Consider the following 16,594-nt stretch of genomic DNA (forward strand, 5'->3'; position numbering starts at 1 on the left):
TAGGGAGAAGGCACAAGAAAGCATGAGTCCTACATCACATCAGACATGAACATGTCTAGACTCTGTCTAGAGTGGATCACAGGCAGCATCCAGCACCAGGGGTGATGACAGTTCAGGATGGTGTGCTGTTACTCAGTGGGGACAGCCAAAGTGTCCTTAGTGGAGTGATTCAGTCAGTGGGAAGGATTGGTGGGGTTGTCTTGCTTCCATTTACTTCTTCCTTTTTGCAACCTGGCTTTCCATCCTTCCAGGCAATTGAGTGAGCTACCTACTATAGTATTTTTCTGCTTAAATTACCCACAAATAAGGTTTTTTCCCCCTTGCCACTAAGAACCCCACTAAATACAATGGTCTTACCAATGATACTAATGCCCAGGATTCTATTATTGCATCCAAACTAATCCATGGCAATTCAGCTTTTTATATACCTGTCTTCTGTGAGGTTCTCGAGGGCAGGCGTAACTTTGTTTTATTTTCCCACCACCCATAACATCAGTCCATCACATAGTCCCTTTAAAGTAGGTACTTGAAAACCGTAAAAGACTGAAATTCTCAAAAACTGAGAATAAACTGAGGGTTTATGGGGAGTGGGAGGGAGGAGAGGGTGGGTGATGGGCACTGAGGAGGGCACCTGCTGGAAGGAACACTGGGTGTTTTATGGAAACCAATCTGACAATAAATTTCACATTAAAACAAATAAAGTAGGCACTTGAAAATGTATGAAAGTGAACGTTGCCATTAAAATCCTTTTATTGCTTCCCACTTAGGTAATTAACCTCATCCTTTTAAACCGAAATGACCACACACCCTCCCATGCCTATTCTGGGAGAGTTTGTGTTATTTGTTTGTGAGTTTGTCTTCTTGATCAGACTATTAGCTTTGGTGTCAGGACTGAGGTCTTAGTTAAATTTGGATCCAGTATCTGAGGAATAAATTATTGATGAACATGAACACAGCTAACCAATAGCAGAGCCATGACTAGAAATCATGTCCACCGGCTCTTGCCCCAGCCTCCTTCCACACTCTGAAGCAGCGTCACAACCAACACAAGAGTACGGTTATGTCACCACCTTGGCCTATTAGCACATAGAAGAAATCCTCATATAAAACACTTACTCCAGTTCTCTGTGGTAACCAAACAGGTCCCAGGAACTATGGAAGGGGACTAAGAAAGCTTAGAGTACCTGGTCCTAGAAAAAGCTGGTTGAAACTATAAAGTCTGAAACAAAATAATTATCACTGGCCTTATAAGAATGTCTAGTATTTGGGGGTACCTGGGTGGCTCAGTCGGTGAAGTGTCTGACTTCGGCTCAGGTCATGATCTCATGGTTCGTGGGTTCGAGCCCAGCATCGGGCTCTGTGCTGACAGCTCAGAGCCTGGAGCCTACTTTGGATCCTCTGTTTCCCTCACCCTCTGCCCCTCCTCTGCCTGTGCTCTCTCTCTCTCCAAAATAAACATTTGGAAAAAAACGTCTAGTATTTTATATATGTGTATACATATTGTCTCCACTGATCTCAGCACACTTGAGGTAGGTGTAAGTATTTTTACCATCCTAACCTACATACTGGAACACCTCCTATAAATTAGTCCCTCCAACCCATCCTCTTAGATGATCAGCATTTCAGGCAGCCAGACGCTCAAGTTGTGCCACAGGGATTATATGGAAGATACTTCCTTCGATATCCCTCTTGAGCTAACGGTCTCTGCCCTGCTGTCTTGAATGTTTATTCAACCTCTCCACGGTGTGGCACAGTGCAAGGAGGGCACCGGCTACTCCACTCACTACGTGTGTCCCTGGGCAAGTCACTGAACTTCACTTTTCCTCGGTTTGCCCTCCTACAAAGGTGGGTGTGCCCCCTTGCGGGGACTTATTAGGCTGTGAGTAGAAATTTTATATCTTAATGCATAAAGCACTTAGCGGGTGGCCACAGAAGTCAGTGGTCGTTATCATCGTGGTTTTTTGTCAGGTATTGCGTTCAGTACTTTACCCAAGTTATTTTATTCAATATGTACAACAGTTTCTATGTAAGGTACCATTCTTATCCCCATTTTGCTGAGGGAGAAATTGAGGCTCAGAGCGGTTAAGTAACCTGTATCAGAGCTCTCAGTCCAGGATTCAAAGTGAAATTTCTCTACTCCCAAGACCACCCACTTAACTAGCACACGCCAGTTCCTTTCCCATCATGTGCCTCCTGCCTTCTCAATGTACTTTCACTTCCTGCAGATGGATGGACCCACTGCACCACAGATAATGAAGTTGCCTTCCAGCCTGTCACTTCATTACTCACCAAGCTGAATCACGGCCCTGAGCTGCCCCTCCTCTCCCACATCGGCCCACACCGTCCCCGCTCTCACACCGAGCACGAACGCAGTCTCCTTTGGCCCCGTGAGGAGTATGACAGAACCTCCCAGTGTATTTATCAGAAGAGCCTTAAGCTTTTAATAAATGGCCATTTCAGAAATACAATTTCAGAGATCTCTTGGAGGCTATAATTGGAGATGGGACTGTCACTAGAGGCGACGGAAAGCTGACTGCATTTCTCTGTCCTCTTGCGTTCCCTTCAGGTACTACGTAAAAGCAGTAAAAACTAGCATAGCCATGCCGAGAGCTCCTGAAGGGTAAGCCATTTCTTTGTCACTCCCTGCTATAAGGTTGAGGCCATCTTTACAACGGAAATGCCCACTGTAATGACTCACTGGTGGCTTCCTAATGGCCTGTTTTATTGTTAAATGTCTCATTTTACCTGATAAATCATTGTACCATTGCATCAATTGTGTGTCACTAGGCTAAAAACACCTTCACTGCTGATCCTTCCAGAAACAACAATCCTAACCCACACACAGTCCTTGTTTTTTATTCTGCATCCTAGATTAGGTGACCTGCCTGCAGACTTCAAGCTCCTTAGGGTAGGAGCTTTTTGGTATTTGTTCAACACGATTCATTCCATGAGAAAGCTCTGTGTACCTTCAGACTAGTGTATAAATAAAGCTACCTGAGAAGCAAAGCAAGAGAGAGCCTGGAAAATGTCATGTTTCGAGAAATTGAAGATACAACTGCTCAATGAATCTGAACATCACATTAATTTTAAATTAAAAATAAACGTGTATTTTTAAACTGATAATTCACTCCAGAAGAGGCGCTGTTCTCTTCATTGTCAATGGGCAGAAAGGCTTTCACCAGTAAACACAATTATATACAAAAGAATAACTTATACAAAAAGAAGGTCTTCAAAATTAGATTATCTCTGCCTTTGGACTGAAATATTGTGGATCCAATAAGATGATCTTTATGGAAACCTGATCACGACATGAGGGGAAAGTAATATGCAAGACATTATATCTAATTTTTTAATATTTACTTACTTTTTTTTAATTTTTTTTTTCAACGTTTATTTATTTTTGGGACAGAGAGAGACAGAGCATGAACGGGCAAGGGGCAGAGAGAGAGGGAGACACAGAATCGGAAACAGGCTCCAGGCTCTGAGCCATCAGCCCAGAGCCCGACGCGAGGCTCGAACTCACGGACCGTGAGATCGTGACCTGGCTGAAGTCGGACGCTTAACCGACTGCGCCACCCAGGCGCCCCAAATATTTACTTTTGAGAGAGAGACACAGAGCACAAGAAGGGGAGGGGAAGAGAGAGCGGGAGTCATACAATCTGAAGCAGGCTCCAGGGTCCAAGCTGTCAGCACAGAGCCCTACACAGGGCTCAAACTCACGGACCATGAGATCATGACCTTAGCTGAAGTCAGACGTTTAACCGGCTGAGCCACCCAGGCGTCCCAATTATCTATAAATTTTTAAAGTTTTTTCAAATGGTGTATCTTGTTGCCCTATGACAGCTCCTGTATAGAAAAATGTAAATTAAATTTCCTAGATTTGAAGGGCCATGTGCTACTCTTTTTGTCATGAGACAAAAAGAAATTAGATAGCATATACATATGAAGGGCTAAGTTCCTCCAGTATTAGTCAGAATAGGATAGGTCAGGCTACAGTAATGAACCAGCTGTGTATCTCCATGACTTAACACATACTGTTTCTTGCTCAGAGTTCTCCATAGTTCCATTGGCTCTCCAAACTAGGACCCTTCTAAGTATTAACTCACGGTTCAGTTTACTTCCATCTTTTAACTACACCATCTGGAACACACGGCTTCCAGGGTTGCCAAGGCAGGCAAAGAGAAAGTTGGAGCATGGCATGGGTGATTTTCACTGCCGTTATGGGCTGAATTGTGTCTCCCCCAAATTCACATGTTGCAACTAACAGGGGGCTATGTTTGGAGCCTTTTATATTTAGACCTTTGAGGAGGTAAGTAATATTAAATGAGATCATAAGGATGGGATCCTCATCTGATAAAGATGGTGCCCTTATAAGAAGGGACACCAGAGCTCGCACTCTCCCTCTCTCTCCCCTTCCGTGCATACACAGAGAAAAGGCCATGTGAGGACACAGAAATCAGGTAGCAATCCAAAGCAGGAAAAGAGCTCTCACCAGAAACCAAATTTGCCAGTATCGTTTATAGCAATTGTGAGAAAACATGTCTATTGTTAAAGTCACCCAGTCTGTGGTATTTTGTTATGACAGCTTGAGCTGACTGATCATACCAATGTATCATCCAATGCGACATACATTGACTCCAATGTGACATACATTGTATGTAACCAAAGGCCATTGGTGACAAGGAGGCAAACAGCTCTGCCTAACCGCATGGAGGCTGCAAAGTTCTGTTTCTCATACGCCCTGAAGGAAAAGGGACCTCAGGACTAATGAGGGCTAGTAATGGCTACCACACCTCTGTATACGTTCCCCACAAAGACATGAGACCAAAACAAACTCTGGGCTGGGGAGGGAGACAGACAGGATTTCAGAAAAAGGAGGGCAAGAACCAATAAGAAATTAGTGTCATTTCCATCTCTCTTGGAATTAGCCAAAAAGAACAGAAAGTATATGAAAGGAGTCCTCTTGAAATTATGGGTAATTCGGAGAGGAGACAGCTTGACTAGTTTCTATTCCAGAGATTTCTGAAAGCAGGAGCTTCCCCAAAGTATCATGTATTTTCTGAGCACAAAGAAGCCACAGCATGGCATACCGGAGAAGTGGGATGTAGCTACGACCCCCAGCATTGGGTTCGCAACGGCTTACAGGGGTAAGAAGATTGAAGCAGAAATTCAAAAGCATGTAACACCCAAAATGGGGAATAAAGAGAAGCTCAGATGGCAGAGTTAGCTGGTGGCCCAGAAGTTACACTGGTAATGAGAAGAGCAGCTCCCCAAAGCTCTGCTCTACAAGATAGAGTTAACAGTAGGAGATGCTGACACAGAGCTGGGATTTATGGCTTCAATAAGGACAAGGGGATTGCACAATAGCAGAGGCCGTGTGGCATTACTTAACAGACAGAGGCAAGATGGATGAAATTACTGTCAGGGAAAACAAAGCCAAAGTGGCAACCAGGGTATCTTGACCCACAAAGATCTGTAACTACAGCTAACAGACCCTAGGATTCCTAGGAGCAGGATAGATGTCTAGCAGTCTGTGGCATGTCAGCACATCCTCTCCTAGGTAAAGAACACATTGTCACAATTTGTACTCCATAGCTCTAAGAGATGTACAGCATTTGATGGGTCTCTTTGAATTTTAGAGGCAGCTTATATCATACTTGGGAATATTGCTATGAGCCATTTATCGGGTGACTCAGAAAAGGCCCGGTTTTTAGTGGCATTCAGAGTAAGAGAAGATTCGGCAGCAGGTCCAGTATGCATTCGTCCTGCAGCTCAGGCCATATGACCCAACAGATTTAATAGTATTAGAGGCATCCCCACTGAATAACAATGTAGAGTATAGTCCTTGACAAGCCTGAATAGAAGAGTCAAGTGCATATCCCTTGGGTTCTAGAATACAGCCAAGCCTTTTGCAGGAGAAACTACTCACCATTTGAAAAACAGTTCTTGGAGTGCTAAGGAGCTCTAGCAGAGTCTTAAGAGCCTGACCACAGGACACCAAGTAATTATATGTCTGGAACTGCCTATTGTGAACTGATATTATCAAATCCATCAAATCATAATGGTAGATGGCTACAGCAGCAATTCATCGTATGATGGAGATACCACATCCAGACCAGGCACAAAGAGGTCTTGAAGGCATGCATAACTTACATAGAGAGCTGGCCCAGATTGCTAGAACTATTAAGTCATACTGATGCATTTCTCTCAGCTCCTATCTTATAGCCACAGGGGTACACAGACCCTGTGGATCAACTACCAGAGGAGAAAAACACCTAGGTCCTAGTTCCCTAATCAATTACTCTGCACGTTGGTGCTGGCTGCATATGCTGCCACACCAAAGCCCCAGTCATAGGTGGCCTTGATCAAAGTGGTGAAGCAAAATCTTTCCAGTAGGCAAAGGTGAGAATAGGACATGAGGTCATTTACTTCGTATGAAGAAAGAAACCATCTGTCCTGGAACATAGATTAACACCAAATTCTGAGCACTGCTAAATGACTTATCGGTCAGTTGTCTGGAAGGAATAAGAGACAAAAAAAAAAAATGTGTGCCAAGGCATGTGGGTGAACCTACTGGAGGATACAAAGCATGCTCATATCTGGGCTTCATACTATAGCTTACTATAAAGTAACCACTGCCTCCAGAGGTGGCACAAAGGACCGTTATGCAGTTGTTATGGTGGCAGGAATGAAGGCTATGCATGGCCAAACAGCATGGGACACCTCTTTCCAATGTCACTGCCGAATGCCCAGCCTGCTAAGAGCAGAGTCTGATGCTGAACTCTAACTATGGAATTATCCCTGGAGGAGACAAACCAGCCACTCACAGGCAGATTGATTTATCAGGCAACTTCTACCTGGACTTTTGCTTACTGGAATTGATACCTACTGCAGATATGGGATGGTCTCCCTGGCTTATAGCCAGCAACAAAGACTTACAGAACACCAAATTTGGAGCAACATATCCTACCAATCAACTAAAAGACTTTTTTTATGGCTATGGAAGTACAGCAATGGGTATATGATCATTTGACCCACTAGTCCTACCATATATCACATCACTCAGAAATAATCAGCCTAATGGCAAGATGAAATCTCAAATAAGGTCCACTGCAGGAACGACACCCTTTCAGTTTGGGACACTGTGTTCTGGGATCTGGAATTGAAGCAATGGCTGATGAACTTGGTGCCGTGTCTCTGAAAAACAGAACCAACTGGCCAGAAAAATAAAGGGTAAGATAGAAAGTGCTCTTGATGTCCATTTCCCAGTTTGGGGAATTTGTTCTTCCTGTCCCTAAAACATAAGGCTCTGCTGGATTGGATTCCACCGAACCTGAACTTACAACTACCACCTTGCCTTTTGGGCCTCCTCATGAAAGGAGAACATCAAGCAAGGGAAGAAGTTACTATATTGGAGGTTTTAATTGATCCTGTTACTATGAGGAGTTGCTACTGTACAATGAGGGGTCAGAAGGGAGGACGTATGGTACCTACGGGATTCTCTGGGCCATCTCTTAGTGCCTCCATGCTGAGTAAGAAGTGTAAATGGGGAATTGCAGAAAATCATGGTCAACAAAGGTACAATGACTGAACACACACCTCAAAGATGAAGTTCTAGGTACCCTACCAGGCCGGCACCTTGTCTGTACTGAAGTCCTAAGTGAAGGTGAGGGAAATATAGAATGAGAGAGGGAGAAAGGAGATGAATATTAACTGTGGCCCCAAAATGAGACGCAGAGGGAGTAGCAGAAGCTTGCTCAACTAACCTCTACAGTTAACGCCTTTCATAGATTTAGAAGGTGAACACAACTTTGAAGTCCCTATGAAAGATTAAAGATGATGGAGGGCATAAGCAAACCGAAGGGCTCCAACAGATGTACTGTATTGAGTACGTTTTGTACTTTCATGCACATCTTCACCCAAACCATTTGCTGCAACCACTGATAACAGCCACAAGCTTCTACCTAGAAGCTTCTACCTGCAGTTGTAAAATTAGTGTCTTGCTTCAGCTTGTACGGCTGCTGCTTCTCTGACTCTGCAGCGTGGGGACCTGTAAGAACTCACTTAGCACTCACACGTGGAAATCCTGAAATGTGCAAGCAAGCTAACACTAGACAAGGAAACTAGTGATTAATGGGGAATGGAAGCTGATGGGTAGATAAAAACTCCTCTGTCCCTTTGGTGGAACAGGAATAGAGTCCACTCTATCTTTCAGAGGGATAGGACAGAATCCAGCCATAGGGGCCTATACTGCTATTGAACTCAAGAATATACCCTTCGAGATTGTTTCATTGGCAAATTCTACTAAACAATTAAAGAAGAAATAATACCGGGGCACCAGGGTGGCTCAGTTGGTTGAGCGTCCGACTTCGGCCAAGGTCATGATCTCACGGTTCCTGAGTTGAAGCCCCACGTCGGGCTCTGTGCTGACAGCTCAGAGCCTGGAGCCTGCTTTGGATTCTGTGTCTCCCTCTCTCTCTGCACCTCCCTGCTTGCATTCTCTCTCTCTCAAAAACAAACACTAAAAAAAAAATTTTAAAGAAGAAATAGTAACAATTCTTCACATACTCTTTTTAAAAAATACAAGAGGAAAGAACATTACCCGATCCAGTCTATGAGGCCAGATATTATCCCGATATCTAAGTCAGATAAAAGTATCTCAAGAAAGGAAAACTTCATACTATTATCTGTCATAAGTACAGATGCAAAAATCTTGAACAAAATACTACCAAACTAAATTCAGTAACACATAAAAAGTATTACAAACTATGGCCATGTAGGATTTATCTCAGGAATATAATGTTGGTTTAACATCTGAAAATCAGTGTAACACCTCATGAAAACAGAAAAAAAAACCACACATAATCATCCCAAAAGATGCAGAAAAAAGACATTTGACAAAATCTAAGAGCTTTTTATCATTAAAGGATTTTTTAAAAAGGAATATAGGGCAACTTTCTCACCCCAGTAAAGAGCATCTATGAAAGCACCCACAGCTAACATCAAACTTAATCTTGAAAATATTAGGGCTTTACAGCTAAGATCAGGAAAAAGACAAGGATGTTCATTCTCCCCCCTTGTATTCCAAATTATATGAGAGGTGCAAGGCAAGTTTGAACGGTGCAAGAGAAATTTACAAAATATGGTTGTTTTCTACATACCAGCAGTGAACAACCTGAAAATAAAATTTAAAACAACAATTCCATTTGTAATAGCATCAAAAGGAATAAAATACTTAGGAACAAAGAGAAGTATAAATTTTATACTTTGAAAATGATAAAACATTGTTCGAAGAAATTAAAGAAAAACTTAAATCGAAGGACATCCATGTTCATGGAGCAGAGGACTTAATATTGTTAACATGCTAATACTCACGAAAGTGATCTACACAATCAATATAATCTCTATCAAAACCCCAGTTAGCTTCTTTGTGGAGAAAACTGACAAGCTGATCCAAAAATTCATACAGGAATTTGAGGGTCTCAGAATAGCCAAAACAGTCCTGAAAAAAATAACATTGGAAGACTCATGCTTCCTTAGTCCATTTGGGCTATGACAGAATACCACAGACTGGATGTTTAAAAACAAACAAACAAACAAAAAACACAACTTATTCACAGTTCTAAAGTCTGGCAAGTCCAGGATCCTGAGATGCCTTAAGATTTGGTGTCTGATGAGAGGTTTCTTCCTGGTTCATAGATGGCTTTTTTGTTTGTGTGTTGTTGTTTTGTTTTTTTCTGTATCTTCACATGATGGAAAGCAGGTGAGGGAGATCTCTGGAATCTCCTGTTGGACATTAATCAAACTTAGGAGGGTTTCACCTTCCTGACCTAAGCAAATCCTACAGGCTTCACCTCCAAAGAACTATCACATTGAGCATCAGAATTTAACAAAGGAATTTGGGGGGATGCAAATATTCACATGCTTCCCAATTTCAAAACTTACTACCAAGTTACAGTAATTATGACAGTGTGGCACTGGGTGTGCCTGGGTGGCACAGTTAAGTGTTGGGCTCTTGGCTTCGGCTCAGGTCATGATCTCACAGTTCGTGAGTTCGAGCCCTGCGTTGGGCTCTGTACTGACAGTGCAGAGCCTGCTTGGGGCTCTCTCTCCTCCTTGCTCTCACTGCCTCCCTCTCTTTCTCTTTCAAAATAAATAAACTTTAAAATTTTTTTTTAGAAAAAGAGACACACAGTGTGGCACTAGCATAAGGCTATACATATAGACCAACAGAATAGAATTCAGGATCCAGAAGTATACCTTCACATATATGGTCAATTGATTCTTGACAAAGGTACCAAGGTAATTCAATGGGGGGATGAAGGGTGTGTCAACAAAAGGTTCTGGGACAAGAGGATATGCATATGCAGAAGAATCACGTGTACCATTTTTTTTTCACACACCATACACAAAGATGAACTCCAAATGGATCACAGACCTACATAAATGTATGAATTAAATCTATAAAACTCTTAGAAGAAAATATAGGAGTACATCTTCATGACTTTGGGATAGATGAAGCCTTTTGGTATTTAATGACGAAAGAATAAAATAAACTGTCCTACATCAAATTTCAAAACTTTCGACCCTCAAAAAATACCACTAGAAGTTTTAAAAAATGAACAGAATGGGAAAAACAATTTGTAAATCATGTATCTGATTAAGTACTTGTATCTCAAATATATAAAGCACTCCTGAGCAGAGTAGTGCAGCAGAAGCATGCTGGGCCCATAAAATATATAAAGCACTCCTAAAATTCAATTAATAAAAGCACAAATAACTCAGTGGAAAAATGGGCAAAGAATCTGACTAGACTTTTTTTTTTTTTCCAAAGATATATCAATGGCCCACAAGCATGAGAAAGATGTTCAACTTCATTAGCTATCAGGAAAAAGTAAATCAAAACCACAACGTGATACCATTTTATACCCCCCACAGCGGCTAAAATCAGAGACAGATAATAGCAAGTGTTACTAAGGACGTAGAGAAATTGAAGCCCTCGACATTGCTAGATGGAACGAAATCACTTACGAAAACAGGCAAAACGTTAAACAGTTACTTATGATCCAGTAATCCCATTCCTAGGAATATACCCAAGAAAATTGAAAACATATGTCCACAAAAACTTGCAATGTTGCCAACATTTATAATAGCCAAAAAATAGAGACAACCGAGATGTCCGCCAACTGAGGAATGGATAAATAAAATGTGGTTTGTTCATGCAAGGTAATGTTATTTGGCCATGAAAAGACATGAAATACTGACACATGCTACAACATGGATGAAGCTTAAAAATGTGTAAAGTGAAAGAAGCCAACCTCATGTGATCCTGTTTATATGAAATGTCCAGAACAGGGAAATCCACAGGGACAGAAAGTAGATTGGTGGTTACCGGAATCTGGGAAAGCGTTGGGGGGGGAATGAGAAATGACTACTAATGGGAACAAGATTCCTTTTTAGGCTAATGCAAATGTTGTAACAATTGACTGTGAAGATGGAAGCACAACTCTCAATACACTAGAAACTACTGAATGGTACATTTTAAGTGGGGGAATTTTATGTTACATGATTTACACCTGGATAAAGGTTTGGGTTTTTTTGTTTTGTTTTTGTTTTTAAGGAAGAAAATAAAAAGAGAAAGAAGGTATGCTTACCTTGGCTTTTCCTTTATTCCTGTTTTCCTCTCTCAAGTCTCGATTCCCTGGACCACCTGCCCTAATAAACTAGCCAACACAAGCCCTGATTTAGGCTCAGCTTTCTGGGGAGAAGGCAGGAAGGAGATACATATTTCTGTGTGAGTGAATGTACCTATTTCTCCTTGGAGAAACTGTCAAAAGAGGGGATATTACTACCAATATCATCACCTCCAGAGATTCACAAATTCTTGATCTCTGTATTTTTCTTCAATCTAGGAGATAAAGGGAAACCCCACATACATACCTACTCAGAGCTTTTCCTTTTCAAGACTAAGAATTAGGGCAAGAACATTTACTGATATGTTAATTTAGTGTTTTTAACAATATGGATATAGGAATAAGTAAGAGGTACTTTTTCCCTCCTCACCACTAAAAGCCCTAAGTTCTGAACTTCGACACTCTATTTTAAGGATACATTGTTTTTGTTGTAAAAAGTTGCCAGGCATTCAAACAACTCCTAGCTACCAAAGGTATGCTTGAGGGAAGGATAGACAGACAAGAGAATTTATTCTGTGTGTGGACGTGGTCTGATTCTGGATCTAGGGCACACAGTCCCCTAAAGGCAGAAATGTACCTTTCTTTAGAACAGTCTAGATAAGGGATCTGCAAACTTTTTCTGCAAAATAGTCAATATGTTTAGGCTTTGTGAGCTACAAGGTCTCTGTCATAACTACTCGCATCTGCCCTGGTAGGGTAGAAGCAGCCAAAAGCTGCTGTTCATAAGAAAATGAATGAGCATGGCTGTGTTCCAATAAAACTTTATTTATGAGTGCATCTGGGTGGCTCAGTCAGTTAATTGTTGGACTTCAGTTCAGGTCATCATCTCATGGTTTGTGAGTTTGAGCCCGGCGTCAGGCTCTGTGCCGACAGCTCGGAGCCTGGAGCCTGCTTCAGGTTCTGTGTCTCCCTCTCTGCCCCTCCCCTATCAAAAATAAGTAAATGTAAAGAAAAAAACTTTATTTATGAAAACTGCCTCTCTTACAACAGAAACTATTTTTTAATGTTTATTTTTAAGAGCAAAAGAGGGAGGGGGAGGGGGAGCGCGCGAGGGGGAGCGCGCGAGGGGGAGCGCGCGAGGGGGAGCGCGCGAGGGGGAGCGCGCGAGAGAGCGAGGGGGGGAGAGGGGGAGAGCGAGGGGGGGAGAGGGGGAGAGCGAGGGGGGGAGAGGGGGAGAGCGAGGGGGGGAGAGGGGGAGAGCGAGGGGGGGAGAGGGGGAGAGCGAGGGGGGGAGAGGGGGAGAGAGCGAGGGGGGGAGAGGGGGAGAGAGTGAGGGGGGAGAGAGTGAGCTGGGGAGAGACGGCAGCAGGGGGCGGGGTGAGTCGGAGGTGGGGGGGCGAGGGAGGAAGGGGGTATGGGGGGAGAGGGACAGAGCAGGAGTTGGAAAAAGGGGAGAGAGCAAGGGATGGGGGGAAGTAGAGGGAGAGGGAAGCTGAGGAGGGGGGAGGGGGGAGGGTGGTTGAGGGAGAGAGCATGCAAGGGGGAGCGAGGGCTTGCTAGCCAGGGCGGGAGACACTGAATTCGAAGCAGGCTCCAGGCTCTGAGCTGTCTACACAGAGCCAGATGGGGACTCAAACTCAAAGACCGGAAGATCATGATCTGAGCCAAAGTCAGAGGCTTAACTGCCTGAGCTGCACACGTACCCCAAAATTTTAATTTCTTTTAATTTTCATTTTTCATGAAACATCATTCCTGTTTTCATTTTTCAACCATTTAAAACCGCATAACCATTCTTAGCTTGAGGGCCACACAAAAGCAATACTATGATAACTTCTAGAAGAAAGTGAGTTCTACTCCCCTTAGCAGAGCCACAAACTGAGGCATTAAGAAAGGGCCCACGCTCAGGCTTGGCACAAAAAGAGTAGAGCCACTCACTCCCAATGGACAATACACCTGACTTAGGTTTTGGACAATACACCAAAACCTCTAGAACTGTATTTGCTGGTGGGTGTGGGTGGGTTGGTGGGTGTGTGTGTGTGTGTGACCCACAGTAAAGGAAAATATCCCCCAAAACTGACTTTACATCCCTTTCTTCCATGAAGACGATAAGATTTAAAATTTTAATTTTCTTGATATTTTTCAAAAAATTTTTGAACTCTATAGCATCCGGTGTTAAACAGAAATGCCATGTCTAATGCCGGGGTTTCGATACGTCCTCAGAAAAAGGTTGACTTACCTGGTCCTGAAGGCTAGACCCTGAGGAATGCTCACTATAGTCAGGAAGAAGACAAGAGTCTAAATCCAGAGATAGAACTCTCAGCTCAAAAAGGTATTTAATATCGATGTAAAATAACCTTTCCTCTTCCTCAGCTAAATCCGCTCATTGCCGGAGGAGAGCCAGTGCGCGCCCTCTGAGACTTGACGCATAGCCCGAAGCAGTCTACCATAAGGGCAAACTTTCTTTGAAATCTTGAGCTTTATTTCAGGAATGCATGTGCATTTGTATTCCACTTCGTAACACAGCTGCATGGTTGTTTTCATATGAAACAATGCCACGTTCAACTGCTTACCATCAAGGAAAGCTGGCACTCCTTGAGGATGTGTCACGTTTACCTGTAGCTTTGAGGACCCACAGGCGAACCACCTCACCCCCAAGGGTGCAGACAGTGCATTTGAGGAGCATGAGGTACACACAACAGGCCATGGATTTTCAGGATTTCGCTCAGGCACCGAATGCTCACTTTTTATTAACAGGAAATGACTGCAATAGGTTTAGAGCCCCTCTCCTCCTCCCTTACGGGGCATTGGCTCTCACCAGTAGGGCGAGCTCCATCTCTAACACCCGGGGGCCTGTTAGAAATGCAGGCTCTCAGCCTCACCACAGGCCAACTGGATCACAAAGTCTGAGGGGAGGGCCCAGCAATCTGTACTTAAAAAGCCATCCAAGTGATTCTGATGTTTCTTCAAGTTTGAAAGCTGCTTCTGTAGCAGGAGGAGTTTTGAAAGAGCCATAAAAACTTTGCTTTAAATTCACTGGGGAGGTGGTGAATCCCCAATGTCGTTGCCTCCTTGTCTCCTCTCCCTCTGTAAAATCAGGATACCCCCTTTCCTCTCAGGACTGTCCTAGGAGCACTCAGCCATCCAGAAAACCGGGCCCAAAGCACCTGATGATCACATTACCCCAGCATGATTATTATTTTTCTCCTTTTCCAAATTCCACCCAAATACTAAAAGTGAGGTACAGTTGGCCCTTGAACACCTTGAGTTTGAACTACTCAGGTCCACTTACACTCAGATTTTTTTTTTTTTGATAAATACAGTACTATAAATGCATTTTTTTCCTTGTAATTTTCTTAGTAACATTTTCTTTTCTCTGACTTTATTGTAAGAATACAGGATGTGACACATGTACGAAACATGGGTTACATGACTGTTTATGTTACTGGTAAGACTTCCGGTCAACAGTAGGCTATTAGCGGTTAAGTTTGGCGGGGGGGAGGGGGGGGTTGTTAAAAGTGATACATGGATTTTGACCGTGCAGGGGCTCAGCGCCCCTAGCCCTATATTGGTCAAGGGTCAGCTATTAAGTAGAACTGCAAGTAATGAGCTATTTCCGTGAGCAATGTGAGAGGTGCAGCTGCAGTATTTCCCAGGAGACTCTCTCACCGTGGTCTTTCCTCTTATCTGCATTACTTGCACATTCCTGACTTTCAGCATATGGAATTTTCAAATCAAGTAATTATCCGAGTTGAGAAATATTTAGGCTAAAAAGTACTAGTAACAAATCAATTTTCAAGCAGCATATTTTGTCTTTGATTTTAAGAGCTCCTTTGGGAGCATTCATTTATAAATTATCCAATTGAAGGGAGAAAAAAAAATCTCTGAAATACCACCTTCAAAGAATAGGAAATTGTAAAGGGCTCCATTTCCTTCTCCATCCCAAATGAGATCACAATCTTTAAGGTTTCCTTCTGATTTTTCACAAAATCACAGATTATACCCTCTCTTTTCCCTCATCTGTTCAGTGAGACCGTTCATAATAAACCTGAATCCCAATCACAAGACCATCAGTTCAGATCTACAGAGAAAACAAATATGCCAAAACAAAACGAAAACTCTTTAACATGTGCAGAGGGGAGTTACACTGTTACTGTTTTAGCTGAATAATTTTGGTTTATTTCACTGAAGGTATTTTTCATCTGTTAAAAAATGCTTTACTTTTGTTTTTGTAAGTAGCCTACAAAAATACATACAGTGAAAGAAAATTAAAAATTAATCCATGGAGACAAAATGAAAAGAGCATGCTAAAATGTAACTAAAAGTCAAACTGAAAAGTGTGATTCCCCAGTTTTCTTCTTTTTAATAAGAACACTTTGGAACACAGAGGTGCCGGTTATGTGTCTGACTTGATTTCAGCTCAGGTCATGATCTCACAGTTCCTGAGTTTGAGCCCCACTTCGGCCTCTGCACTAACAGTACGGAGCCTACTTGAGATTCTCTGTCTCTGTCTGTCTCTCTCTCTCTCTGCCCTTTCTCTGTGCATATACAAGTGCTCACTCTCTCTCTCCCCCTGCCTTTCTCTGTGCATGTTCAAGTGCTCTCCTTCTCACTCTCAAAACATTAAAAAAAAAAAAAATTAAAACACTTTGGAACAGAATGCAGATATCCACACCACTAGACATAAGTATATATACGCACGTGTTCCTATATGCTCGCCCTCTCTTGTACACACACACACTCCACTTCCTAAGTAACGATACAGTAAACCTTAAGAAGTCAGGCTCCCAAATATTCCATTTTCAGTTATGTGGGAAAGAATTAAATGAAAGTTTATGCATAAAAGTGTGGCTCTGAGAATAGCTGGACTAACCCTGATAACTTGGGGTCATGATACGGAGGATCATTTGCATAGGGTTCTATTTTATCTTATTCTTTTAATTTTTTTTTAATGCTTATTTATT

The sequence above is a fragment of the Prionailurus viverrinus genome, chromosome C2 (assembly GCF_022837055.1).
Source record: "Prionailurus viverrinus isolate Anna chromosome C2, UM_Priviv_1.0, whole genome shotgun sequence".
NCBI lineage: Eukaryota > Metazoa > Chordata > Mammalia > Carnivora > Felidae > Prionailurus > Prionailurus viverrinus.